Source organism: Rhipicephalus sanguineus, chromosome 9 (genome assembly GCF_013339695.2).
Source record: "Rhipicephalus sanguineus isolate Rsan-2018 chromosome 9, BIME_Rsan_1.4, whole genome shotgun sequence".
In the NCBI taxonomy this organism is placed as follows: Eukaryota; Metazoa; Arthropoda; class Arachnida; order Ixodida; family Ixodidae; genus Rhipicephalus; species Rhipicephalus sanguineus.
In genome coordinates, this window is record NC_051184.2 from 142096925 (window position 1) to 142124774 (window position 27850).

The window sequence follows — 27850 nt, forward strand, 5'->3', positions numbered from 1 at the left end:
GCCCGTCAGATTTGGGACTTTGGAGTGCGCGATTCGTGCGTCTCGTGCGGCGTCGTTCCGGCGGTTCCGCTGCTTCCTGTAGCCATTTTGACCTGCGGCTGCGCGATTCATGCGGAGTTGTCGGTTAACTTCACTTTTAAAGCCGAGGACCTATGGTAAGTTATTCCGAATGACCTTTGTGCATTATTTCTGTGTGTGTACGCGCGCTATTGAACTCGCTGCAGAGTCAGCTTCGATCTATGGTCAACCGTTGTGAAGGCATGACCGAAATACTTGTTTCCTTCGTGACAGTACGCGCTTTGTAAATGCGTACTCTTACTGGCCGTGTCCGACAGGAGTTTAGAATCGGGAATGTGTAAAATTACACTTATGACCATGTGAGCGTACGTGCAAAGATTGCACTATGTGCAACGCTTATGGGCAGTTTGTATATCGATTGCCGGGGCAAATGTGTCAGAATCTCAATTTGAGATCTCCACGGATCTTACATTGTTTGTGTGTGTTTTTGTTGGATGCTGTTAGCGCTCGGTGTTTCGTTCGCCCGGCACGCAACACACGGCGAGAGAATTTATTGTATGCAGTTACAGCGAGCGCAGTTGCTGCAGCCTGCGATTGCTGACACTGCGTGCAGTTCAATAGTTTTCCTCTCATTGAAGTTCGCTATTAACAATATCATACTTCCGGGGATGGCAACATTTTTTTTTTCTTGTAACGATGCGATAAGAGGAGGTGATCCGTAGCTGCAATTTGAAAGTTCCATTGTGGGAGCACAGCGACCAAAAGATCAGGGTGTCGGCTGTCGGCTCGTTTTAGTTTCCCCTTTGCGTGTGCGTGCGTGGATAAAATTTTTCCACGCAACGCCTGCTTGCTGCATGTAGCCCACTTAGCCGTTATTGTGCTGTCGGCACTGTTAAATGTGATCGTTAGCGTCTGGCTGTCTGTACCCGCGCCACTTCTTGCGCAGGCAGTGTACGATCGCGACGCATAGCAAGTTGAACCAAATCGGCGGCACTTTCAAAATCATCAGTTTAAACTCGTGAGATCATAGTAGCAGCGAAACAAATGCAATACGCCCGTGTAGTTCAATTCTGCATGATCTGGGTTTGTTGCAATTGCAGTTCGTAATTTTTGTCGTGTGTTACAGAATTCCATTAATATATTGCAGGTTCGCATGCAGCTAAATCGCTGCAACAAATATAATTGACGTTGAGCAATCGCACCTCAGAACGAAAATGGGGATTCCTAACGACACATCAGCTGTTCTACGGCTGTTCTCTTTTTCGGCAACGGACGCTCTGGTGGTATGCTTTTACAAAGGCTTGTTTTCACCTTTATGAAGCAGTGGTCAATTCTGGGAGCTAATTTATGGGTCACTGTAACCATAGGCGTGCGCCGGCTTCCCCCACAGAAGGCGCGAAGATTCGTCGTAGCGCACCACCCACCTACCAAGTCAAAGTACAGGGCAAACTTCGCCCTCCCCCTCCCCCCTCCCCCTCTGTTGACTAGGAGGGAGGGGCGCCCCTCGAGTGCACGCCTATGACTGTGACTGCTTATCTGTGTGTGTAGCAGCAAGAAAAAAATGTGGGAGCTCAACTGTATCTCTTACTAGATAAGGGTGTCATGCATACTACTGTGTCAAACCATATGAAACTACACAAACAAAATTTGGTGCATAGCATTATTAGAGAAAGTGCTCAGCTTTGAGCTGAAGCTAGTATAAGGCCATTCGCTTACAGCTCAATAGCATTAAGACAAACAGCCACTATATAAAAGAGGACAAAGCATTAGCAATTCCACTAAAATGTGCTTGTGCTTGACAATTTATATGAACTGATAAGCCATACACTACGATAGTACAATTCTTAGCATTTGATGTAGTACGACTATTCGGTATTTATCCCAAGCAGCTCTAAAATTGTGAAATTTTCCCATTGGCACTGATTTTCTGTAGGACTGCCCAGACGTTGCTTGAACAAGATGTTATGGCATCCCTCTGTGGTGAAAAAAAGATTAGAACTTTGTGGCTGCTACAGTGTGCTAACTGTGGATGTAAAAATAGCCGTTCGCTTTTATTCTGGACTGTGTACGACGTGTGTGTGTACACCTCATAAAGGGCATGAAATGCATTGCAGACTTTGCAGAGTCTTGTTGAATTTATCCATAGGTTTTCGAATAAATAACTCCATTGTAGATTCATTTAGCAATACATCATTGGTTAAAGAAGCTCGTAGAATAATATCGTTAATATGAAATAGTTAACCTGTTCGCTCTTAAAAAGCATAACCGAGTGTCTTTTAGCATGTGTAAACAGAAGAGGAGCGGAGATTGAACATAAGAAAAGTGAAAGGGGTGTTAGCAGTGTGACTGGTCCAGTTAGTATGGATCTACAGTGCAACGTCGAATAGCGGAGGAAGGACTGAATGTAAATAGCTGCATATGCGTTTGCCATGGTTATCTTTCCGTCTTCCATCCCTCCTGTGCAACGCAAAGTTACTGTCTGCAAGATTTGTATTTGAACGCAGAAATGCCTTCTCTGAGCACAGAACTTCATGTGTTTGCAGCATAGATAAGCAGATGGGGAACAGGCAATGAAAATAGAGAAAAGAAAGTTAAACACTGCAGTTTTTTTATATTTCAGTTGCGCAAATGCTAAAGAAAAGGAATGCGAAGTGGATAGAATAATAGCTCACTGCCTTTAGAAGTCTTGGATGTGCCTTCCACATAATGAACCTATTGCTGTACCCTTTCATCTACGGCAGCATCAGCCGTCTTTTCGTCCACTTTCTTTTGTACTTGTGTATTTGTTAGGTCTGTCGCTGCAGGTGTTAGCCATTACCACTAGTGGCGGAGGGTGGCACACCCTTCTGACTGCAGCATGAATGTGGCATGCAAACTTGAATGTAGTTCGTTGTGCACTCCTGCCACCACGGCCATGAGTGGCACAGGCTAGCATTCCTAAAGTGAGACGAGTTAACCTTGGTCTCCTAGATTGCAAACCGTTGTTCCTTACTGTGGATGTTATTAGTACAAATCCTTAAAGCATCTTTGAATGAAATGTTCGCTGGTAATATTGCATTGTATTTTTAATGCAGGATATGCTGTGGTGCCTGTGCTGAATTTTGTGGAGACGCATTACAAGGATGACCTTGGCAGCTTAATTACAATGGTGAGTAAAAAAGTTGTAGAACTGCCAGAACAAATGCTTTTTTTTTTGGATGACTGTTGCTGTGAAACGCGTAAGAAAAAAAATATGTGAGAAAGTGACAAACACCAACTGTCAAATGAATTTGTAAAGTAAGCTTCTTTTTAGCAGTTGCTGTTAACTCGAAAGCCACAGTGCAAGCATGTCAGAAAGTAGCACATTTCGAGCTGCAGCATTGCACCTTTACTGAAATATAAACGCTGGAAAAAAAAAACGCGAGGCCTGCGCGGGAAGCGCAGCACAGTCACAGTGAAAGCTGGAAGAGCGGCATTTCTACATCCCGTTGTGCACTGTTTTGTGGCTACTAATACAAGTGCATTAGCAACGTACCCACTACGCCACAATTCATAATTTTTGGGAAGTTGGGAAGCACCCACCACGACATTATTCGTTATTCTGCCGAGAAGCGAGGTACCATCTCTAAGGCATTAGCATTTTGTTGATGCGACGGTTGATGACGATGAAGAATTATGGCTGAGCCCTTTGTAATGGGTTGGAAGGTTTAAACGACCCACTAGTTTCGTAATTCCTATTGTGTGACGCCCGGTCGTTATTTAACTGTCCCACCACGCTTTATAACATACGTTAACCGGAGAAACGAAGAGCGAGAGAGAGAGAGAGAATTAACTTTATTGAGAGCCTGAGGAAATGGATCATGAGTGTCTTATGGGCTTCCTTGGCAACCAATAGAAGTGCACTTGCGAGGAACCCGCTACGTTATAAATCATCATAATTTTTGTGAAGTAGGGAAGCAGCCACTATGCAATTTTTCGTCATTCTGTGGAGAACCGTGGTACTCGCTAAACACCTGTGAGGCATTTTGTGCACTTTGTTGATGCTGTGGCTGATGATGGATGAGTAAACTTTATTTCGGTCCCTCGGAACGCGCCCTAGCACGTTGCGGGCCGCTCCCACGTCGGAACAGAAAGACCAAGTCTCTCTGCTGCGTCGCGGGCCCGTTGGACTGCCCATAGTTGTGCTTCGAGTCCGGAGCTTGTAATAGCTTCTTCCCATTTTGACGGCGTGATGACTTCGCCGCCGTGTAACGCGGGGCACCGCCAGAGCATATGTTTGAGATTAGCGATATCTGCGCATAATGAACATGCATTAGTTGGCTGTATTTCAGGATAGATCTTGTGCAATAGCGCGGGGTTAGGGTACGCCCCGACTTGAAGTAGCCTGAGTGTCAGAGCCTGTGGTCTGCTTAATTTTCTGTGTGGTGGAGGGTACTGTCTCCGCCCCAGGTAAAAATGTTTGGTAATTTCGTTATACGAGGTGGGCGGGTCCCGATTCTCCAAAACCTCAGCGCGCCCTCCGGTAGCTACGCGGTCTACTAGTCCTCGCGCAGCTATGTGGGCCGACTCATTGAGATTGGGCGGGGCTCCCTTGATCTGTCCCATGTGAGCTGGGAACCAGACGAGTGTGTGTGGCTCGATGTTCTTGTCCCGGAGGATCCGCAAGGCCGGTTCCGAGAAGGTGCCCTTGGCAAATGCTCTAATCGCTGATCTCGAGTCGCTGTAAATCGTGGACCTCTTGTTGTCCAGCAAGGCTAACGCAATCGCAGCTTGCTCCGCCATTTCGGCTGCTGTCGTCCGGACCGTTGTCGAGTTCGTGATTATCCCCTCGTGGTTGATGCTCGCAGAGGCCTTTGTAATGGGTTGGAAGCATTCAACAACCCACTCGTTGCGCAATTCGCATTGTGTGACGCCTGGTTACAGAATTCGCGTTTGTGGGACGCCTGGTTGTTATTTACCCTTCCACCACACTACATTACATATGTTAATGTGGCTCCTTCCTGACATGAAGCCTGTATAGGTTCTTTTTCAACGCAGTTTCAAGCACCGCCATGGCTCAGAGGTAGAACACTGGGCTCCCATGCGGAGGGCCCAGGCTTGAACCTCGTTCCATCCTGGAAATTTTTTAAAATCTTTCTTGGGATACTTAAACGGAGAAATTTTAGTCTGTCCTGTTTGTCGGCACGTCACTCGATTCACCCACTCGGCCAAAGTTGAACCACTTGCCCAAGCGCCAGCCATCTTGAACGGCTGATTAGGTTCATACTTGTGTACATTGTCAATCAAAAAGCAAACATTACGCATATCTGACGCGCAACATCACTAGGTAAGTATTAGGTGGTGTGTTCCTTTAATAGAAAATGCGTACACACGTGCTTCTAAAGACTAGTTTCTTAGGCTGCGCTGAAAATGCGACTGCGCTGAAACTTGCCTTCCTCCGTGCCCTCTGCACGAGCTCCTTGTTGTGTTTCGGTTTCGGTTCTGTAATGCACTTTACGAATGCCATGGGGCGCCGCTCTGGCATTCCTGTTTCACCCAGGCGACGTGTAAATAAAAGAGTGTGTGGAGAGTACTGGTTGAGTGCGGACGTTTTTTCTGCTTCAACGCTTCGCGCCAAACCGCGTGTTCGGGCTGGCTCGCGTCCCCACCGGTCGCGTTGGTCACCGCCGGTCTTCGCCTGCTGCTGCGCCGGGACTACCAGCCCGCAACACAGCACTCATGTTTCCCGACGTATTGCCAGATGGCGTCCATATCTCACGCAGCGCCTCTTCTATCGTCTTTAGACGAGATTTGCAGCTTAGCACGCAGATACGCGGCAAATTTTTCTGTCCTTTTTTGCTTATTTCGTGGGATAGCAGTTACGGACACCGGCGGCGGCGGCGGCGGACAACTACGGCGCCAAAGTTGCAGTACTTCAAAGTAAATATCTGTCCTCTCGTATGTTTCATTCAAGGTATGCTGTAATCCAACCATGCAGTCACCCAAATTTAAAGAAGCTTTGGTAAGGTGTTCTGGTTGCGTGTCATTTGAACGGTCATTAAAGGTTGAGGTTAGAAAGATCAGTGTCATGGCATTATTGTACTATATTGTCCAAGTCATATTTTATGAACTCCGGGCCTGATGTTTGCACCTTATTTTACTGCATAGCCGTTGCAGAACAGCCATGTTCATGTATGTACTTCGAAATAGTGAATTTGCAGGTATGTGATGTTCTGAACATATAGGAGCAGGTCTGAAAAGATTGAATGAAAGGAGGGCACATGGAAAAGTTCTATTGCACTAATTGATCATATACTGATCTGCTTTTATGACGTACTATATATACAGTATGCTGATTTGGGTAGCCCCAAATATAAAATGCTGATTGGGGTAGCCCCAAATATAAAATGCTGATTGGGGTAGCCCCAAATATGTAGGAAGAGATTGATCACACACAAAAGGCAGGCTTGGAAAAACATATCTGATTATAGTAGGTAGAGAGAAGTATGCTATTTCCTTGTCTGTTGATGAAGATGGCGGTACTTCAATTTTGCTACTGTGCGAGTTTCGTTCATCTCGAGTCATTTTGGTTCCTGTTTTTATGCAATTGACTTCACAATATGGCTCACAACAGCAACGCTTGCAGTGTTTACGATGAACAACTACTTATTTTGTGCTTAGGAAGCATCTCATTGAAACGTTAGCTTGTATAGCCTGCAAATGCTTTTCTTTTAACTCTAGATAAAGTAGGACTGATGTTTCTTATTGCATATAACATTTGTTCCTTTACTCATTTATGTGCATGGCAGCAAAGTGGCGCAGGCATACTGAGGTACAGCACCATATTCGGATAACGTATTTTAACATCACAAAACAGATTCTGTGTGGTTAGAACAACAGTATCCACATATTGGACTATCTGCTTCAATTTAAGAGGAAATGTGGCTTAGTGAAGCACAGCAGCGGATCTCGCATAATGGTTTTGCTTTGTGCTCCTTAATTGTTTCCTTGATTGGCAGTATTTGTGCTTTACAAAGGCAGGTGGGAAAAAACTGGTAGACGTTAGAGAAAATATTTAGATGCGAAGCAGCTCATGGTCGGGGCTATGTCACTCCTTCCCTCCGCTGTGCGGCGTCCACACCTCCACTGCGCATGCGCATCCTTCTCCCCTTCCTCTCCTCTCCTACGCTCCCTCCCTGTCGCGCGCCTCACTCTCTCCTGCACAACGCCACCATAAGCGCCAGCGCATGCGCGTCCCCTCCCCCCTTTCTCCCTTCTCTCCTACGCTCTCCCCTCTCGCGCGCCTGTCGACCACGTTCCCCGCTCGCCCTGTGAGATGCCCCTTCTTGCTCAGCGTGCCGCTCTCAGCCTGCTGGCCCTCCAGGAACGAGGCTGTGATGTGGTCCTTCAGTGGCTCCCTTCACACGTCGGCATCGCGGGCAACGAGGCTGCAGACGAACTCGCAAAACGAGCACACTCCGCCGAGACTTCGCTGACGGATTACGCCAGCTCGTTCGACTCGGCACGCAACAACCTTCGCCGGGAGCTGGTGCGCGAGCATCCTGACGCACGGGTCGCCTCCGGACACCTTCCTCCTCCCATCCCGGCCACTGGTTTCACTCGCCGCGAGCGCGCGCTTCTTCTTGCCCTGAGGACCGGTTCTGTGTGGCCCGCGGAACGCAGGCATCGTCTTCGCGGCGCCGCTGCACCGAACTGCACCGATTGCGGCGCGATCGAAACCCTGTGCCACCTATTGTTTGACTGTCCGTCTCTCAACACTGCGCGGAAGCGGCTCGCCATGAAGTACCGCCTCGTCGGACTGCCGTGTGCGACCCTACAGGACTTGCTCCATCCCACCGGCCACGTACACCGTCGCCGATCAGCCCTTGCGGCCCTACTAGCTTTTCTCGAGGATGCCGGCCTAGTCGAACGAATTTTCTAGCCGCTCACCACGGTGACTCGACGCCCGTTCTCCTGCCCCCCCCCCACCCCCTCACTGTTTTTTTTTCACTCATACCTTTCTTTTACCATACTCTTTTCACTCTCACTGTCCCTTTAATCCCCAATCCCCCGTGAGTGTATCGGTTGAGGTGTCCTCACTTGAGAGACAGTTATCGTGCACTCCACACCCAATTTCCATTTTCATTTCCTTCTTCCTTTTAAGAATCACCTCCCTCCCCCCCCCTGTGAGAATTAACGGCCAGGATAGAGTAAACACACGACGCGCGTAGCGTTCCTCTTCGCGTTCCACGACGCTTTGAATGGATGGATGCAGCTTACGGCGCGGGATTTCGCCCCAGCTTAAAAAACCGGGCGAGCCAGCTCCTAAAAAATTACTCAAGCGAACCATCTTCCGTCTGCTTCGCAACAAAACATGGTTCCCTTTAACGGGAGATGGTGTAATTTTTTCATAATTTGCTAATTTGTTAAATATGTAAGTCCACGTAATCTTCAGTAATGTCGAAAGTTGGGCGAGTGGGTGATAGTTCATGATTAAATATGAAGCAGCGCACGACGACAGGCACAAAAGGAACGAAAGCAGCGGTGTCCCTTTCGTTCCTTTTGTGCCTGTCGTCGTGCGCTGCTTCATATTTAATCATGAACCACGTAATCTTGCTTCATTGTTTTTATGGTAGTAACAAATACTTTAGCCCCAATTCTGGCTTTTGTATCGGGCATATATGCTAATGAATATTTCAGTTATTAGCTTCAAACATATTGGTGTCTTTCAGCGGTGAAAATGTTTGTAAACGGGTCGGGTAGTTTGTGAAGTTACTTTTAACATTCTGTACCTTTTCTCCCCCAGCTACTACTCGAATCTGATCTGCTTTTCAAAGGGAACCTGATTAAAAACTGTGGAGAGAGGCTGCTAGCAGCTTGGATACACTACTTCAAACTTTGGAGAGGAAGAGAAGGCAGCGTTTACAGCAGTGGGATCCGGTAATTGCACATTTTTACAATGAAGCTGTTGGGGACTACAGGAGTGGTTGTGTGCGGCAATGGTGATGGCCAGTGGCGGCTGTGGCATGGTCACGTTTAAATGAGAAGATTAAAAACACTTCCTACATTAGAGTCCTGTACTTTCTTTGAAACATAATTATCAATAGTTGGGTGTGTCCAGATAACAATAAACGCGACATGCCAGTCACCATTCCCTGTTTTCATGAAATATAGTCTAGGCACAGGTTTCAGACTGAGGACAGTGATTTCAAACTTAGATGAAAAATTTTATTCGTGTAAAGAAAACATACAATTTTTAGCCTAAAAAACATTCCTGCCTATTCCACAGCTTCGGAACGTTGCGCGCACCTAGAAAAACAAAACGAGTCTTGGTCAGAATATTTATTATTCCAAAGAATAAGCGAAATTCAAGCTTATGAGTATTTTGTTTCCCTTTTCTGTTGAATGATGTCTGAGGAAAAAATAAAATTTGTAACAAAGTGAATTGCATAAAATACCGGATTTCAGAAATTTATTGCTGCATGTAGACAAGTTAAGCTGATGATGATAATACTGTAGGTATTGACTTTCATATTTGCGTTTTATTTTAATGTAGTTTCTGTGGTTCTCGCACAGACTTATACTTTAAGTTATGGTTAAACTTGTGTGGCTTCAAAATACACTGAAATCTGAAAGCAGTATTCTCAGAAAGACATTTTTAGTTTATTTAAGAATGAATGATTCACGAAGGAGACGTTGTCTACCTTTATGCGTAAAAAATAATGTATTGAGTTTCTAACAAGTTATAATGCATCAAATGTGACCTGCTAAGCCTAGCTGCCGCGTTAGTGCATCATCACTAGATTCAAGGGACAAAGAAGTGATGTTCTCGAAACATAGCTTGTAGACGTGTGTTTACGTTGTGCGCTGCCTCTTTTGCCTGCTACTCTGATCCTGTAATAGACACGTTTTCAAGTGTGCTGGCATAATTTTACAGCTCAGGTCAGTGCAGTTTCCGGTGTATGTCTTTCGAATCTGTTAGATGACTGGCTCATGATGCTTTGTTAGTTCATCCGTGTCTGTAATCTGTAATGAGGTTACATCATTACAGGTTACATCTGTAATGAGGTAATTGCATCTGTAATGAGGTTACCTTGTTCAGCAGCATGTATGAACCAGCGTGGTTTCTGATATTGAACAGTCGGAAGTTTGCACCCGAGTTTCTCAGCGCGTGTCTACACATCGTCCCCGTCCTTTTTGTGCCATACCTATTTTTCTCAAGTAATGAACCTATTGGCTCAGCGACAAGTCCCGTTGTACCATTTTAAACTGACACAAATTCGAACTGCTTGTACAGTGCTTCGTCAACAAGCTTCAATTTTCGTTTGTGTGTTTTAGCAATTAGCATCTGACCTTACCGCACACCACAACCTCTGAGTTCAATTAGTGTCCATAGTAAGGAATGAACTAATATTAAACATTCTGTCAGTAAAATGATAACTTTTTGATGCCTGCTTTTCTTTTTACGGGCGAAGCTCCTAAAGCCGTGGGTCTGTACATGCATGTCTTTCGTGGTACGTGACCGTCTAGTTCTATAAAGTGAACTTGCGAGGAACCCACTACGCTATAAATCATCATAATTTTAGGGGCGAAGTGCACTTGCGAGGAACCCACTACGCTATACTTCCTAAAGCCGTGGGTCTGTACATGCAGTTCTTTCGTGGTACGTGACCGCCTAGTTCTATGAAGTGTACTTGCGAGTCTTACAAGTTGCGAGTTCTATGAAGTGCACTTGCGAGTCTTACGTCTTTCTTAATGATGTAATGGGCGAACTTTCACGGGAGAGTTACGGTTTTACCGATGATCTCCCTTCTCGAGCTTCGCCCCACTCGTCATCATTCATTCCGTGAATATGGCGTGATTTTTTATTTTAACTATGCTGTCCCCCGCGCTGCGTGATTCTGGCTCACTGAGCACTTCTATATTGAACGCGTTTTTCTTACAAAACAGATTTAGTTGTCCCCGACACTTGGTGGATAAAATAGCATTTTCTCGTTAAAATAAGACATGGTTACCAGACATGCCCAGTCAACCATATATGAACAGACTGTACTTTTGACAGGGTATGTACAGGCTCTTGAAGCTCCTGTAATTGTATTATGTCTTCGAAAACCCTTGAAATTCGGGACCAGTGCAGTCTAAAGTCCACAGTGCGACCTGCTTTCTGCTGCAGATTAGTATTATTGCGGCAAACTTTCCATTTCAGCAACAATACACCGTGCCAGTTTGGATGTATTCTGTTTGATCATGCCTTGTCCTATTGTTCATTTCACTCCTCACCCGTCGGTGCATCTTGTCTTGCTTTCTGTCGCTCTCTCTTTCTCTACTTATCTCCTTACAACTTCACTATTGTCTCCTTTGTTTATGCTGCTTTTTCCCTGTCAAGCGAGCGGTGCATGTGGTTAGCGCATCGTAATGCCAAGCCTTGCTAATACTAGAGAAGCCTCGGCACCCATCCTGAACATATGCTGTGTGTTGGGAAATACTTTAGATGGCATCAAGCCATGACTTTTCTGCAGTATACTAATACCGTTAAAACTCTCTAACGAAACTCGATGTTACATAATTCCAAATCTAAGGAAAAAAATTGCATTCCCAGGCAGGTACTCGTAAAGTTAAAAGTTTTTGTCAACCCAAATCACCGAAACTATTTTAGAACTAAAATCGAATGAACAAAGTTTTTCGGAAATAAGCTAGTCGAAAAAGGTGCTAATTTCTTTCCAATTTTTACAGATGGCTTCTTTCTTGAAGGCAGGCACTAACGCTATTGCGTTAAAACGTCTGTCACCCATAGTCACGAACCTGGCTTTATTTTGACAAGGTTACATGCCACCCACTTGCACGGAACAGTGGCCTCAGCAGTTGCGCTGTTATGTTCCAGATGGTGCAATGGGTGGCGGTGGCTTATTGTTCCTGACAATGCTCCCACAGGAACCCTACTGTGTGCGCTCGTTATTTCATGATTTATGCGACAGACGACACTGATCGTCTCCTCGCAACTTTCTTGCTCGTTCTGCTTACATAATCACTGCATTCGTTCTTCCCGTCTTTGTATTTTGGCTGCATGTCATATTTAACGGGACTGTCTACCTGGACAGCATAGCCTGGACAACATATGTGAGGCTCAATGTTCGGTACACCTCAACAGACATTTCATACGAGCACGCGTGGGTTAGTGGCGAAAACAATGCCGTGTAGGTTACAATTTTAGGTTTCGAAGGAGTGTATGACCCATTTCTCGATTTTACAAACTTCTCAATTTAACAAAGTAGTTTGAGGTGATGGCTTTTTCAGGGGCGTATCCAAGTGGGGGGTTGGGGGGTCGAACCCCCCCCCCTCTGAAGATTTTCTACTTTGCTTGCGTATAAATACACCCATACATACGCACGCACGCACGAACACACATACAGTATGGTTGAACCCCGCCCCCCCCCCCCTGAAAAAAATTTCTTGCTGCCCCTCTGGCTTCGTTAAATTGAGTTTCAACGGTATAATTTAGTCAGAATTTGAAACATTGTTATAGTAAAAGAAAAATCGTCGTTTGGATGCGGCTTTTTAGTCCTTGAAAAACACGTGACAGTCCCTTCAATTTTCTTGAATTTTTTCCTTTGAACCTTGCACGACCCTTGATTTCTATGGTTTTAAATATTTCTTTTTTTGGTTCCGCACTATCGACATTAAATGATATCTTTTTCTAAATCGTATTGCTTTGTTTATTCAGTTACAGGAACAAGCCATGCTTACCCCATGCCTAGTGCGGAAGGACATATTGGTGCCTACCCTTGCAGACAGCTTGTTTGTCAGGTTTCATCACTGCTTTCGGGAATAACTCACCCTCTTGCACCATTTTATGAAGTATAAAGTCACTTAATTCAAAGTTCAAGATGTCTCCTACTGTATAATTTAACAAAATAAATTTTATTGGTACTTCTGACATATTTGCGATGCATCATTCCAGGAGGTAGGTGTCTTCAACAACAATTGTTTTGTTGTTTGTGAGCACCAACTGCTGCTCACCGAAGGAACGTCGTTTGAGGAGGCAATGTGCACAGCATTCTTTCACAGCACAGATATAGTGTAAGGTGTCTTACATTTTCTCACTATTGCAAAACACTATATTTGAACAGCTGGTCCGGAGGCTGTAGATACAGAAGACGGGGTCTTCTGTTGAACTATTGGCTGACTTGGTATTGTTACGGACGGCTCGTAGAGTACAGATACAGAAGACAGGGCCTACTGTTTTCGCGTTATTGGCACAGCGGTATCTTACCGGCTCACTCAATAAGTACAAGCATGATGTACGAAATCTTCTGTTTTCTAAGTACGACGGCACCGATATCTTGTTGAACGATTTCTACAAAATGCACTGGCCATACGACGGAAAGGCCATTCTTAAGTTCCGAAAATTGCTTGTTCACAATATACCAGCAAATTTTGCCGTAAAGTAGGGCCATTTTTTACAGCGTACGCAATAGCAACGAATAAACTTGAACGTTAACTAGATCTGAGTTCATGTAGCCGCGGCGGATGTTGTTGCCTCGTATAAAGGCACCGCTCTATACGCAGCAGTGATTATATGGATATTGTACGTGCTTTTACCACTTCTTCAATAACAAATATTTATGGCTTCAAACATGAGAAAAAAAACGTAGTGTTTTTTAAGATGAGAACTTTCACGGATAAGTAGCGTCTGTACCATAAGAATCTTAATGGCGATATTTTTTTTTGTTTTTTTTTCTATTACTACAGATGTATTGCTCCAATAAAGAATGTAAACGACAGGCCCAATAAGCGCTTCACCACGTAGTCTCTGGATTTAAAGTACTCTATTCACTGCTATGAAACGCATGGGTATTTATTATGATAGATAACTGATGATCTTCATTTTCGTAAAATAAAGACACATGGCAGGAAGCAAACAGCAGGGAGAAGGCAGGTGGGTTAACCAGGCACATGTCGGGTCGGCTACCCCACGCTAGGGGGTTGCGAAAGGGGAGTGCAAACGGGAAAGAGAGAGAGAGGAAGGGAAAGAAAGAAAGACATAATCAATAATTGCGGTGACGCGTATGTGTCGATGACACCATGCAATTGTCAAAGGCGTTCCCACAGGCCGGTAGTCCTCCAAAAAGCACATGGAGCAATGATACATTCCGGAGAAGAAGACTGCAAGCAGACAGATGTAGCTTGCTACCCTGCGCTGAAAAACTGGAAGAAGATGGATAACGAGGTTTGCTAAATTCAGTGCAATGCTAAAACAACATGCATTGCACCAGGTGGGTTGAAATGGTAATAATCTGAACTCGATCACACGTCTCAACTTCCTTCTCTTAGAGGTGACGATGTCACGAACTGAGTCGTCCGGATAACTTAAGTCAGAACGCGTCAAGCTTTGAAGCCAGTAACTCCCAAAACTTTTGTCCCACTTCGAAGCAATGAGTCAGGCACTCGGCTTTACGAAGATCATAACTAATGCCTACCTCGGTCTACAGACGCACCTTCTTGCGCTTGTGTAAATCTGATAGTGGCTCCCACATCGTAAACTTTTTTTCTCTCTTGAAACTGCCGGAGGGGCTCACTGCATTGCGTGCCCCTGCGCCAAGGCGTAAAATGGGAGGGCTAGGACCCCTCCCGTTTTACACCAGGAAGGGTCGTATAGTTACCGCGGGGCGATAAGCACTCGGCGAACGCTTCCGGTCCATTGTTAGTTGCTGTGGCGCATTTGATGTTCGTTCGCAATTTATGTTTTTGCTTGGAGAGGTCAGGTTCTCTTGCTTTCATCAGCTCTACGAAAGGAAGTGACGGTATTCGATTTGAAATGGTGGCGGCTTTATCTATTTACGCCTAAGGCGATGCCTCACCCAGCTTGATGTCAGAGGAGACCTCAGTATGAAGGTTAGAGGTCAGAAAGAAAAGAAGTTATGTTTCTTTCTTTCATTATTTTTTTTTTTTATACTTCGCATTTTTCGCACAATGAAGACGACATCGATTTCTGATATCCTGCAAAAGAGAGTACACAGTGCAGAGAAATCTCAAAGAGATATATGATAACATTTCTAAAGTAAATAGGCGCTACTGGCTGGGGCATCCCCTGCTCTATACTAATCATTCTTTTAGTTTTCATCTCATAGATATATCGCCTTCAAAAAACACGGTGCAGAAAATAATTACTGCACTATCATCAACCTACGATCTTTACTACAGCGCGTACGGTTGTCCTGAAAGGAAGTACTTCTGGTGGGCCCAGCGGCAAAATGTTTTCTCTCTAAACCACGCACATGTAAGCAGATCATATATGCGCCCTTAAAGCAAGTCAACATCTTGGAGGCGCGGTAAAAATGTCATAATACATTTTGTTATTCTATCCCTACCTGGCCATTCTACAAAATGTGCTTTTCATTGAAACTACAAATCAGAGAGGCTGGTACTTTTAGAGCCTGCTACTCCTTTTCACTTAGGAGACATAACCTAAAATAACGAAAAAAAGGGAAGAAAAATGCCATGAGCTTGGGCAATATCTAGAACACCAGATTTGTAAACGCCGTCCAGTCAGACAGAATATGAGTCACAAGCTTCCGTGCGTGAGTTAAGGTAAGCAATACAATTATACATATACATATATAAAACCAAATGTGTTGGATGCCATACAAAATAATATGTCACTTTATATATGCACATACGCACCTCTGACTCAAGGTGCCTGTCAACTTTTCGGGTCTCATGGAAATTCTGAAGCCTGCGTGCCTTTGTTTAGTATACCTGATCTTTTATTTTCGTTCTTCAAGTAGCACATTTAACACTTCGTTTTGGAGGAACACGTGGCCAGGAACTTTTTTTTTTGGGGGGGGGGGGGGGGGGAAGGGCTCCCATTTGCTGAAGGCATTGACTATTTGAGAATATACCGATTTTCATTGCTCATTTTTGGTAGAACACCCTGGTCCATAAAAATACCCCCCCCCCCCCCCTCTGGCTACGGGCCTGCGTGGCAACCTCGCTGCAGTATTTATTCTATTCATCCAAGCAAGCGAATGTCTGTGAAACTCGGCGCAGAACATCTAGATAGTACTACACATTCCTTATCCAAGAGGACTACATATGGAAAGCTCCAAACTATCGCACATAAGATCGCCCTGTTTATACATACGCCTACTTCCGAGTTTGATTATATTCGGCGCCATATCGAAACATCACGCCACAGATGTAAGGTACCTGTGCGTGGTTATTGATTCAGCAGCTACTGACATTGCAATCACCGGGCAGCACTGGTCGCTATCCTTGTGATAACTACGGAGAAAGCAGCTCCTTTATTCTTATAAGATGTGCCAAAGCAATGACCGTTCGTATTAAGTCCCTTATTGGCGCATCACTACAGCATTATTACCTTCGAGGACTGCTACATGCATGGCAACCCAATATTCCATAGAAAATTAGGCAGTTTCATACAAGATTCAAGGCAAGCTAGCACAAACTCATTTGTCGTATTCCATCACAGACTGAAAATATTAATGTATTACATTCATTTCTTCTCTTGCACGTTACCTGCTGCGGCCACTTTGCCATTATGTGCGCCATAAACATAAAACGAGCACATTTGACGCCCGTTTGCCACATTCCATGGCTCCATCAGTTTTTGTGTGTTTCCATCACCTTTTCAATATCACGCTCTTCAATACCATGTGTCACACCTCGCACCATTACTCTGTACGGTCCGATTCCACAGTATTCTGGCCGTAGCCTTCCCTTCATTGTCACAGAAAGTATCTCAAAACATAAGAGAAATGTGTTGTAAATCGATGTAAAAAAAAGGAGGAAAGTGAGGGGGGGGGTAAGCTTTGAATATTTCAGTTTTTTTTCTGTAGTCTTGAGTTGCCACATACGACTCTCTTTAAGGAGACAAGTGTATTGTCTTTGTAGATGATACGCTGTGTCGCGTTTTTTTTTTGTTCGGTTTACATTAGCTTGTGCAAGTTCGATAAGTCGTTGTGACTCATGCGCTGGCAGGAGTAAGCATTTGTGCGTAAAGTGGCCAACGTAAACATCCTACGGCAATCTTTCCACAGCGAGCCAAGGGTACACTTAAAAAGAACGCGCCAGCAAATGGACGCCGCTGTCGCATCAAATGAAATAATGCCACCAAAAAGGAACAAAAGATGTCACCAGCGTCCGAGGAACATAGAGTTTAACCGCAAACGGGCGGGCCCCACTTCATTTAAAGAAGCGTGAACAGAAAAAAAAAAGCGAATCCGAAAACATTAAAAACTAAGAGAGCGTGTGTTTCCTTCTTATGGAGGGTGGGGCGAGAGTGAAGTCAAGCAGTCTGAATCGGAGTTTCTGGCATCGGGGGCTGGGTCGCGTTTATGATGCGCTACTCTCCGTATATACCGTGTTTTCCAGCCTGCTGACAGCATGTCTTCTGCGGCGATTTCACAGTTCAAGAGGTGATTAGAATCAGAGGAATCGGTCAGAGGAAGTCCAAGAGGCTGCACGTTAAACCACAACGGAAGCGTATTGCAACCTACTTGACCATATATGAATATTTCAAGTATATTTTTATTTCTTTTTTTAAGGGCGATGAAAGGGTCAAATCGCTCTTGCTTTGGACGTTGAAAAATGGATTCAGATTTTATTTCAGGAATTTAGCCATGTTCACAAGCACTGCTCATAGCATATGCATTGGTGACTACTGTGAATTTTCTATCGCCCTTCGAATCTATGCAAGGAGGCACGCAAAATCACTTATTTCGGAAAACCATATTTTCGAACTCCCTCTATTTGCGGCATTGTAGTATGAGCTACTGAATAAAAGTAACTAAATATATTACTCCTTACGCTAAAAAATAAAGGACCGCGTTACGGGCCTACGTTACCTGCAAAAAAAAGTAACGCGTTACCGTTACCGTTACCGAAAAAAAAAAGGTAGCGCTCGCTATTTCTGCCGTTACTCGAGGGTCCGAAGTTTGAAGCAGTGCGCCCTAATTGTAAGGACGACGACAAAAATTTAATAAACCTCAAATTCATATTTCACATGAACTATCTAACTAAAACAATGATTTTCAGCTGAATTACTGATTTAACTAGAAAGCATTGCACAAGTGTGCCAAGCTTTAGTAATATTATAGTGGCCTAACGTTTACTGAAGTGTTGCATTTGTTTGCTTATAAGTTCGTGGCACATGGCAAAGCGATTTCTTAAAGCAACAGTAAACACATAATTACATTTCATCATCAACGCTCTCCGCAAAGAAAACATCAGTGATCTCTCAAGAATTTTACAGTAATTGACGGCACGATTCTAGTAGCGTACAAAACACATGCGCAGATCTCTCAGGAATAAAGAAATGGCTAAATTTCATAGTCCCGGAAAAATATGTTTAGCGTAAATCATTTTTGCCCTTTTAACGTATATGATTCCCGCTAAAATTGCCAATGTCTTTGCGAAGTGGTTCAAGGTCAGCCTCGCTCGCTCAAAAATTCAACAACCAGAAATGTATACCCGTAGTTAAAAGGAAATTTTATTTTGAAAACAGAACTGAAAAACAGAGGCACAGTATTCCGGGGAAAACTTGCTGGCTATACATCTTGTAGAACTTAAGCAACAGCTCTATTTCTAGGCTGTTGTCGGACAGCCTGCCTCGCTTCTTATTGAATATGTCCGCAGCTATGGCAAATAGGCGCTCGACGACGCGTTACACCTGGCAGGCCGATAGCAGTCCGCTGCTGCGACATGAGGATAGGTCTGGGGATATGGCGCCTACGAGACGATGGAGTCTTGTGTAAGACTCCAAGGATAATTGAAATAAAAAGTAACGAGTAACGGGACATCTCACGTTACCGAAAAATTTTAACGTAAGTACATTACCCGTTACAGTTACGAAATGATAACGATTACGTTACTAAATTACACAAAAAGCAACGCGTCACCGCCAACACTGACTTGCAGTCAGCACTCAGTTCCCTTACGTTGCCATCGTTGTAAAGACCACCGTATTTTTTTTCTTTGGTGTTACGTGAACATTGCCTAGTATAAAATAATAGAAGTTTCTTTTGGGGTATATCAAAACAAGTAAATGTGGCTTTGTAATGTATATTTTAGTAACGTGTTCGTCTTATACGAAATAGTGTTAAACTTGTATTTTGTCAGCTTTTATGCGTTATATAAATAGTTTATTTCAGTGCTTTGCATTCTTTTTTTTTCTGCATTACATTCTTCAGTGTTTCTCTACTTGTTTATAGATTCCCTTTGTACGTTTTTATGTGCCTTTCCCCTCCTCCCTGGGCCTTTTAACGCCTGCGGATCCACCAACAAATAAATAAATAAATAAATAAATAAATAAATAAATAAATAAATAAATAAATAAATAAATAATTAATTAATGGCGCTCGTAAATGGTATGCAGGAAGCTGGAGTCAATATTTTCTAAAGTAAATTTGCTCTGGTCATGATAACCGCAGTCCTTGGCGACCCTTATGGCGGTGGTTTTTCTCGCTCAAAAAATGGAAGGGAAGAATGAATGGTCGCGTGTAGTGTGGCGTAATCAGTGCGGTTACTATAGAGTTAAATAGGGTAGGCTTGGGAGAGGGTACCTTGCGGTGTTAGACCTTACACAAGCAGAACTTCTTGTATAACCTCCATCCCGCAACTACATTTTACGAAAGTGGTTTCGAGCTAACTTTCTTTCTTATTAGAAAATAGTTTGTTGCGTTAACTACTTAATAATGATGTTTTTTTTTTTTCATTTATTCAGCTACAACTGCTCTGTCAATAATTTTATGTGATACTGTACATTTTTCTTCACACAATGGCTGCGCTCCTGTAATCACTTAAACTTTCCAATGTTTCTCTCTATCCCGTACTCGTTTAATGCAAAACCTTTCCATAACTTTTTATTGCTCGCGTTTGAACTAATGCAAGCTCTCGGAAAATAAAAACGCAGAAGACTGGGGATTGTGAAAGGTTTTGATGTACGGATTGTTTTTTTTTGTATGTCTGTCTGTCTGTTTGCTTGCTTGTTTGTTTGTTTTTTGTTTTTGTTTTGTTTGTACCAATCGTACTACACGAAAAGCGGCAGAAAAATCATCCTACGTCCCATATACTGTCGAATGAACCCAGCAGTCTTCCAGTGATCGCGCAAGGTATTACACAGTCCAAATGAAACACAGCAAGTAACCAAAATAATCGGAAACACAACCTGAACTCTTTGCTTCATTCTCGCATGAAAAGTGGACTCAACTGAAGACAGGCCTCTCTGCTATGCCAGTTATGTCTAATAGTGAAGTTTACGAAGTAATTGTCTTTTCGTGTAGGAATGACCGGCGATACTCTCTGTGAAGACTGTGGTTGTGAGAAGACCTGACAGCACATATTCGGCAACTATCTTCACTACGCTGAGCGGAGACAATCACTCTTCGTCACTCCAGGTCGCCGATATCAGAGAAACCGATAACTGTAGCAACGATTCTGGAATATCATCGAGAAAAGCCATCGAGCATGAAGGCGACAAAGGCAAAACGAAAACTTTTAAAGACAACAGACAAGCACCAGCGACTGTTAACTAATAATCACGTCGTATACCGCACAAGACTAATGGACTGCGACATTCCGTGCGTGCTCCCCTGTGCGTGATTACGCACACTTTATCCTTACATTTTCTTCTAAATTACTAACTTCGCTCGGTGTCCCGTGATTTATATACGCAAATAATGCTAGAATCATCTTGAAATACAGCGCAAACACGCAAGGACAGAGTAAATAGAGGACACACTAGTAAGGGCTAAAAGGGCTTTTTTTACAGAAAACTAGATATTTACGGATGTGAAAGAAACCACGTGGTGCAATGTATATCGAAAGCAAAGCCCGAAGATCCCACGTCATGGCTACGGGCAATCTAAAGAGCTCCTCCCTTTCTAGTGTTTATTCTCCCTTTTAGCTTCCTTCTAAACTCCTTCTGTCGTGTCTTCGAGAGAAAATGTAACTGAAAGTCGTTGCGAATGGCTGGAATTCTAATTTGATGTCTTTGTTTATCGTATGAACTTCCACCCATAAATCGTCCTTAGCATGTTCAGATGTTTTTATTGACTTTTTTCTATCTAGATGTTAGCGCAGACTTTCATGCTGCATCGCGCCTACTCATGACCGCCAAGACGTGGTTCCCCACTCTGGCATCGCAGTGATTTTCTTCCGAATTTGTACCGTTTTTCCATCTGAGCCGAAGCCACCATATATTATTTTCGGGTCGGTGAATGTCAGTTCGGTAGCGCTACCTCATTCAACATGCCCCATGGTCTTGTATGCTAACGTTTCGAAGACTACTTGTCGCGACGATCTGTTTTTCTTCGCGCAATTTATGTAGACTGTTCTCCTTTCTCTCTGTTATAAGCACACCATTGTGTATGTCAGCTCGGACACCTATTTAAATTTAAAATGCGGTTATTTCTTTCTCTTTATCGATGTTCGCAGCTGCTGAAAGGGAGAAGAGACCATTGCTTTTGCTGATCATGTAGGGCTCATATTATTCTCTATCTCGCTCTCCTCCCCTGACGGATGTGACTGCAGGTGATCCAACTTCAGAAGGGAACGCTGTTGAATAAATTTGGCAAAAGTCGGGGCTGTATACTCGTCCTTTGCCCGTGTCTTTTCTGAGCTGTATTATGATGTTCAAGAGCTATAAACTCGAAACATGGGCATAACCACTTTTTCTTCCCTTTCGGGAAAAGGACAAGTTCAACAACTTTTCGCGCTTCGAACTTGGAGAAAAAGATTTATATATTTTCTGTTACTACAGTTTGTCTTTATAAGGCTGAAAAACGAACGCGTCTCATCACCGGACGCTTTGCTTTATACAGAGCGGCCATCGCTCACTGTCAACGCTAATCAAGAGGAATCGCTTCCGTTCTACTTCGGCGCAGCTCAGCACGTTCCTGCATATTAGTTCATAAGTGGCAAATTCCATGCGCATGAGGACTTTTTTTTTTCACCGTACGTTCGTAGTTTCTGCAACAAAGGAAATAGCCGCTTCAGACGATGTCGCATGTGAAGGAGTGCCCGAAAGCAAAACTGTTCATTTTACTGATTCGAGCACCGTGTCTATGCCCTCCTTTTTCATACGTATTGTTAGTTTCCTGCAACTAACAATATGTATGCTATCCACGTTACGATGCGCTCATATATAGCCAGCGTGCGTGTCCATATACTTCGTTGAGTGCAGGGATGGCTTGCGCGGTAGTTGTGCAGAAATCTGAGTACGACCCCGATCCTTGACTTAGGTGCCTTGTACTTGCACTCGCGCCTCGGCGTTCGTGTGCCTTGCTGTATTCCTTGAGTAAACCATGTGTCTGGCGCACTGCAAAAGCAGATCTCAGTGGCCACACAGATAGCAGCGCGTGGTTGAGATCTCCTCCTCCAGTAACCGCAACGATCCCAGCTGCTCACAAGAAAAGCACCTCTGCATTCAATGACCTCGTAATATTAGCTCGACATCGTTAAAGAGCGCGTTTCGCCGATATTCCGGCGTCGCTGTCGGCGTTGTTGGTATTGAGCGAAAAATCAGCGTTGTCCGTAAGCAAGAAATCAAGGAAGGTGCAAATAAAAAAATAATAAAAATCGTCGGTTCGAGTGAGAACCGAACCCAAGCCTTCTGCGTGCCAAACAGGCGTTCTTCCGCAGAGCCCCACAATTTCTTGAAACTGCTTCAAAGAAAAACCGGCGATGCAAATCCGGTACATCGGCGGCCCTATCTGATATCCTCCACCGAACGCCACGTGATCCAGAAAGAAGTCGACAAGATGCTTGCTCGGAACATCATTGAGCCTTCTTCAAGCCCCTGGGCTTTGCTGGTCGTCTTCGTCAAAAAGAATGACAACAGCTGGCGTTTCTGTGTCGGCTACCGGAATCTTAACAAGGTAACGAAAAAAGACATGTATCCCCTGCCACGGATAGATGACGCCCTTGACTGCCTTAGTGGAGCAAATTATTTTTCTTCTATCGACCTCCATTCCGGCTACTGGCAGATAGCAGTTGATGACATGGACCGTGAAAAGACAGCGTTCATAACTCCCGACGGACTCTATCAGTTTAAAGTAATGCCGTTCGGGTTATGCAATGCCCCAGCTACATTCGAACGAATGATGGACGCTCTCCTTCACGGTTTTAATTGGTCAATCTGCTTGTGTTACCTTGATGACGTCATTGTCTTCTCACCGACTTTCGAAACCCACCTCGAGGGTCTCTCGACCATTTTTTCTGTTTTCCGCAAGGCAGGGCTTCAGTTAAACGCGTCTAAATGTCACTTCGGCCGCCGCCAACTCACTGTCCTCGGTCACCTTGCTGATTTTTCTGGTGTTCGTCCCGACCCTGAGAAAATCCGCGCAGTCAAAGATTTCCCTCTGCCGACCTCCGCGAACGACGTTCGGAGCTTTCTGGGCCTCTGCTCCTACTTTCGCAGATTTGTGCAGAATTTCGCTCACGTCGCGCGCCCACTCACGGAACTACTGAAGAAAGATGTGACTTTTGTCTGGGGACCTGAACAAGCCAGAGCATTCACTGAACTGACCACCAGACTTACGACGCCACCGATTCTCGGCCACTTTGATATTCCGCTTTAACCGAAGTGCGCACCGACGCAAGTGGCCATGGAATCGGAGCAGTTTTGGCACAAAGACAGCATGGCTGCGAGCGCGTCATCGCATACGCTAGCCGCCTCTTATCGCCAGCGGAACGAAATTACTCCATCACTGAACGCGAATGCCTTGCGCTCGTCTGGGCAGTGGGTAAATTTCGGCCATATTTGTATGGACGGCCATTCACAGTTGTAACTGACCACCACGCCTTATGCTGGCTGTCGTCCTTAAAAGATCCTAGTGGACGTGTCGGTCGGTGGGCTCTACGGCTACAGAAATATTCGTACGCAGTCGTTTACAAATCGGGCCGCCACCATGAAGATGCCGACTGCTTGTCGCGTCATCCAGTCGATCCACCGGACGTTTCTGAGAGCGGCGAGTCTACTTGCGTGTTGGCACTGTCCGCCTTCGGCAACATCGGAGATGAGCAACGTCGTGATCCTCACTTGAGAGATATCATCCTTCGGCTGACTGGTCCCACAACTCCTCCGTCTCTCCGTATGTGCCTGCTCCAAGACGGCGTATTATATCGCTACAGCATGCATCCTGACGGACCTGAGCTGCTACTGGTCATACCCCAACATATTCGTCAGACTGTCCTCGCGCAGTTACATGACATCCCAATGGCTGGTCACTTGGAGGTCTCAAGCACTTATGACCGTGTTCGACGTCACGTCTTTTGGCCTGGTATGTACCGATCCGTCCACCGTTACGTCGCTCCTTGTAAATCCTCTCAGCACCGCAAAAAGCCAACAACCCTTCCAGCAGGACGCCTTCAGCCCATCCAGATGCTATCGGAACCATTTTATAGGGTAGGTCTTGACCTACTTGGACCTTTCCCTTTATTGTTTAGTGGGAACAAGTGGATAGCAGTCGCCACGGACTACACCACTCGGTATGCCATCACGCGGGCCCTTCCTACCAGTTGTGCAACAGACGTCGCCGACTTTCTCCTAGAAGACGTCATGCTACATCACGGCGCCCCTCGACAACTACTTACCGATCGGGGTCGCTACTTCCTATCCCAGGCTATACAAGACATATTGTATTCTTGCGCTACAAGACACAAGTTCACAACAGCCTATCACCCTCAAACCAACGGGCTCACCGAACGGCTAAATTGAACTATCACAGAAATGCTCGCCATGTACGTTTCCCCCGACCATCGTGAATGGGACGCGGTCCTGCCATTTGTGACATTTGCCTATAATACGTCCCGACATGATACTGCAGGTTTCTCGCCTTTTTTTTCTCGTGTATGGAAGAGAACTCACGCTACCTTTTGACACGCTCCTTCGTACCGTTACCCACACATCGGACTACGCCCGCGATGTTATCTCTACAGCTCTACAGGCATGCGAAATTGCTCGCCTGCGTCTTAGTGATTCGAAAGACCGCCAACGACTGCTCTACAATGCCCGCCACCGCGATGTCAACTTCCAGCGTGGTGACACGGTCCTTCTCAGCACGCCATCACGGCGAGTTGGCCTGTGCGAAAAGCTGACTTCGCCATACTCGGGTCCGTGCCGTGTCGTGCGCCAAGTTACCGACGTGACCTATGAAATTGAACCACTTCACAGCACCATCGCGCACTCGTGTTCTGACGTTGTCCACGTCTCTCGGCTGAAGCGATACCACTCCGACCAACCGAGCACCGAGACGGTGCCTTCGCCGCCGGGCGTGATGCTACGTGGCGCCACAGATAACTCGAAACTCGACAGGGAAGAAGACGATGTCTGAGCTCTCGTGCAGACTGGGTTCCATCTTGTATGCCTGCCTGTTTTAACGATAGTAAACATATTTCTCAGACGCCTTTTCCCCGTAATAATAATAATAATAATAATAATAATAATAATAATAATAATATTAATAATAATAATAATAATAATAATAATAATAATAATAATAGTTTTAATAATAACAATAAGTTTATTTGCCATCTTTGTGAGATACAGATGCGGCATTGTAGAAAAAAATTGGCCGCGTATTTGCGTGCTTCGCTGCAAATGTCGTCTAAAGACGATAGAAGAGGCGCTGCGTGAGATATGGACGCCATCTGGCAATACGTCGGGAAACACGAGTGCTGTATTGCGGGCTGGTAGTCCCGGCGCAGCGGCAGGCGAAGACCGGCGGTGACCAACGCGACCGGTGGGGACGCCGGCCAGCCCGAACACGCTGTTTGGCGCGATGCGCCGAAGGAGAAGAAACGTCCGCACTCAACGAGTACTCTCCACAAACTCTCTTACTTACACATCGCCTGGGTAAAACAGGAATGCCAGAGCGGCGCCCCCTGTCATTCGTACAATGCAATACTGAACCGAAACCGAAGCACAACATGAGCTTGTGCAGAGGGCACGGAGGAAGACAAGTTTCAGCGCAGTCGCATTTTCAGCGCACCTTAAGAAACTAGGGTTGTAACATTGTAGGGCGAGTAGGGCCAGAAGGACCGTCACGACGAAAACCTGCCTCCTCAGTCGTATTCGCCTGGAACGTTGGTGTGGCTTCGCGTTCCCTCCTCCGCTCCTGGCCTTTCCACAAAGCTACTGCCTAAGTACGAAGGCCCCTACCGCGTCCTACGTCAAGCATCCCCAGTTAACTATATGATTGAGCCTGTTCAATCATCTACGGACCGCCGTCGTCGCGGCCGCGAGACTGTTCACGTCGATCGACTGAAGCCTCATTATGACCCACCAGTTGTACATGTTCCTTAGGTCGCCAGGATGGCTCCTTTTCCGCGGGGGAGTGATTTGTAACATGGTAGGGCGCAGACAAGAACGCCTGCGAAAGAAGAAGACGAAGACGGTTGTTGTTGGCGCTCGCACTTGCTCGGATAAGTTTCCCAAGTGTACTCAATCATAAAACAATAATAGAATTTGATGATATATTTCCAAAAAATGCTAAACTATTGCCTATTAGATATTTAAACGGCTTGTTGAGCGACCACCTTAAGAGTCTACGGATAAGTTCAGTCATAGCCACAGATGCCTCCGTTGCAGATGAGAAGGCAGGAGTGGGCATTTATTCAACAGCTTTAAACTGGTCCTTTCCTCTTCGACTGCCCGATTTTACGCCAATATTCCAGGCAGAATTAATGGCAATTATTCTGGCATTACGCAAACTCCCAGCATCTATTTCTTCAGTGGTTATATTGACCGACTCTTTGTCAGTTTGCACTGCTTTGACAGTACCAAAGTCATCGAGCTGCCTGTCAGAATTATATACATATATGCCCAATCATGTACGTATTGTCCGTTTGGTTTGGGTACCAGGTCATACTGGAATAACTCTAAATGAAGCAGCGGACACATTGGCGGCGGCATCAATTCAGGGCCCGGTCCTGAAGGTTCTAAGACCCTCCTCCCAAAATACTATCGCACGATTTCGATATTTTTGTATTCGAGAGGAACACACACGATCTTCTGTTCTAAACGGGGCAGACTTTCAGCACCTTAGGTTTCCATGGCATAGTTCATGGTGTGGCACAAGACAATTAGAAGTTACGTTAACTAGATTGCGATGCAGAATTCCCTCTTTAAATTTTTACTTACACAGGCCTGGTTTTGTTCCTTCCCCTCAATGTTGTTATTGTTCGCAAGCAGAAACCATAGAGCATTTTTTCACAGAATGTCGCCGATATCAACATCTAAGGCAAAGATTTCTTGAACCTCCTTTCCGAAAACTTGGGCTTGAGCTTTCCGTAACGGCATTACTCTCCCTGGGGGCGTCGGCACTGGGTCACTGCAACAGGGACATATGTGAGGCAGTAATTAACTATATAAACGAATCAAAAAGACTGCCATGCTAATATTTCTAGTACACACCGGTGATTTATTTATTTCAATTATCGTTCATAATTTATTTAATGCTTTTATTTAACTAACTCTTTCTCTTCCATTTTTTTTTCTAACTCTTTAGCATTCAATTGGGAAACCGCGAACACAAATAACATTTTCGCTTACTTAAAATTATCTCTTTAGAATTATCCTTTTTTTTTCTTCTTCCCCCCCCCCTTTTTTTTTTCACTCACACATCCTACTGCCGCACGATTCGTGGCCGATCCCCCGTGGTGGGTTGTGCCATTCCCCTAGGATCAACCAACCAACCAACCAATCGGCTTGGACCGCTGATCGTTTCAGCTGTGGCAATCTTTTAATAAACGCGTTACTGTCTCAACGTTAAACGCATACCATCAAGGTCTTTAAAATTGCGTATCTATGTATTTTCTGTTAAAGGAACACACCACCTAATACTTACCTAGTGAT